This window comes from Cupressus sempervirens, chromosome 9 (assembly GCF_028749045.1).
Source record: "Cupressus sempervirens isolate cs-2001-9-10 chromosome 9, ASM2874904v1, whole genome shotgun sequence".
In the NCBI taxonomy this organism is placed as follows: Eukaryota; Viridiplantae; Streptophyta; class Pinopsida; order Cupressales; family Cupressaceae; genus Cupressus; species Cupressus sempervirens.
Genome location: NC_143126.1, coordinates 162,012,308 through 162,015,045, shown reverse-complemented (window position 1 = coordinate 162,015,045; position 2,738 = coordinate 162,012,308).

The window sequence follows — 2,738 nt, the reverse complement described above, 5'->3', positions numbered from 1 at the left end:
ATTTCTAGCCGGTACTTACAACAAGCTAAAAATGAAGAAATTTGGCACCTGCAAAATTTTGAAGAAACATGACTCAAGAAATGCATATGAAGTGGAGTTGCCAGATGGAATTCAAATTTCTCCTATCTTCAACATTGCAAACTTAACAGAGTATCATGATGATGGTGCATAAGAGGGTTTGATGCTAGAGCCATGTCCAATTCTTACTTCTAAGAAGGAGGAGATAGAGGAGATTCTAGATATTCATGTGGGTAGGAGTACCAAAAATAGGCAGTATGAAGAGTATCTAGTTAAGTGGAAAGGCTAACCAATCAAGGACTCAACTTGGATATTAGTAGCTGAGGTTTCCCATTTGGGATTTCCTCTACCATCCATAAAGTGATAGGGTCACTTTTCAATCTACCCTGGGTGTCTGATGCAGGAGCATCCAGAGGTATAAGGGCAATCCTGTGTCACCCAAAAAAATGTACTTAGACTTAGTTTCTATTTTATGTGTTCTCATTTTTGGCCATTTGGGTCAAATAAAGGTTCCAACTCTCACAGTTCCACTATCAGTGTTCTTGGTTAGAGTTTTTAATCACCTTGGGATACATGTAAATGTCAAAAAAATAGGAGTATGTAATTGACCCATCATTTTGGTGAACTATAAGGTGTAAATTTGTCAGATGATTGTAATTGTAATTTAGAGCGTTCCAGAAAAAGAATCAGGTCAAAAGCCCCCACGGTTTGAAAGTTATTGTAGTTTTTCAATTTTTGAAGACCTCCTAAGAATGCTTCAAAGTCAAGTTTAGGACATTAAATGACCTCGTATAGGGCCAAAAAATGTGGGATGAGTGAAGCTCTTCCATAGGGCTATAGATTTCTTTGAGAGCTTTTCAAAAATGTAAACAGTTCATCAATCAGAGCTATGGTTCAAAAGTTATGCCTTTCGAAAGTTCAATTACCATTTTTGGATGCTTCTAGTTTTGTGCCGACTTCTAACACAACTTCTAGAGCCTTTTATTTGGTTGGTGGATGCCAACTAGCACTTTCTAGAATGTATTCCTAATCCTTAACCCTTTGGGGTCTATTTAAGGACATTTCTGGCATTGTAAAAGGTAGTTCGGAGTGGAGTTTGAGAAAAGGTACTGGGAGAAGAATTTATCTCCAGATTTATGCTATTGTAAGCTCATAGGGCATGTTTTGGAGTCTGTTTCTCTACACTAACTGTACTAGCATATTTTCATAGTTAATAAAATTTTCCCTTTCTTGTGGTGTACATTATGTGCTTGTGTCATGTCCCCATCATAACCATAGTTCATAATCAAATAAATAGTAAATTGATGATATGATCAAGAATAAGTGATTGATAAATATGCAAAAATTGCTAGAAAAGGGGCACATAGTCTAGAGGACCATTTTTAGGTGATTAAATTAATTTCTCTTTGATTGATGTATGATTAATATGGGAACACATTAAGTCAAAGAATAATGATGTCAGACTGATAGAGAGATAGATGATCTTGAATACATAGTTGAAAAGTAGTGAAATTGAACATTAGGAGAGAAATAGATAAGACAATATCAAAACCCATAATTTGGGCACTAATATGTCAAAGATAAGTAACAAACAGAAAGTAGATATATCAAGTTAAGATAAATCAAAACTTGAGATGAGTACTAACAAGTTCAAAGAAATACTAGCCATTTGAATGGCTGCTACTCCTGTTCAAAATTCTTGTTCTCTCGCTCTTGGTCCTATTTGAAATCTTGGACCTCCTGCATCTGGTCATGTTTGTTTTCTTGGATCTCCCATTTTTGGACTAGTTTGAGCTCCTAGATCTTCTGCTCATGGTCTTGTTCCTGGATCATCCGCTTTTGGTCCTACTCAAAATCTTGGATCTTCCATCCATGGCATCCCTTCTTCTGGTTGCTTGGGTGGAGGTGTCATTTTTGGAAAGGAAGTTGGCTGTGGTAACAACAAGTACATTTCTAGGGTTTCTAGAAATGGTGGTGTGGAAGCTTCTACATCTGTAAAGGTCGTTGGAAATGAATGTGGGTTTCTGGGTCCTGTTCGAAATCTTGGACCTCTTGCGTTTGGTCATTTTCATTTTCCTGGATCTCCTATTTCTGGACTGGTTTGAGCTCCTAGATCTTCTGCTCATGGTCTTGTTCCTAGATCATCTGCTCCTGGTCCTACTCTAAATCATGGTTCTTCCATCCATGGCATCCCTTCTTCTAGTTGCTTGGGTGGAGGTGTCATTTTTGGAAAGGAAGTTGGCTGTGGTAACAAGAAGGATATTGCTAGGGTTTCTGGAAATGGTGGTGTGGCAGCTTCTGCATCTGCAAAATTTTTTCAAAATGAATGTGGGTATCTAGGTGCTAGGATCTATGTGGCTTCTAAACCTGGCAAGGCCACTGGGAATTCTGGAAACAAAGAAGTGCTTGCTTCCAATTCTAGCAATGTCGCTGGCTTTGGAAGCAGATCTATGGTATCCCCTTTGATCCCTTGTAAGCCTATTTCTCTTACTCTAGGGGAAAGGTCTCTTTTAGAAATTGAAGAATGTTCGAGGGATCTTTCCAAGGATTTTGTTATATGCCATTTTAAAGGTTATTGGACCTCTCTATCAGAGCTCCATGCTTGACTTTCTAAGAATTGGGATCCATATGTTACTAATACTATTGAGATTTACCCTTTGGTTAAAGGTTTTTCATTGCTACCTTTATTAATCCAGAGGACAAGAATGCTATTCTATGTG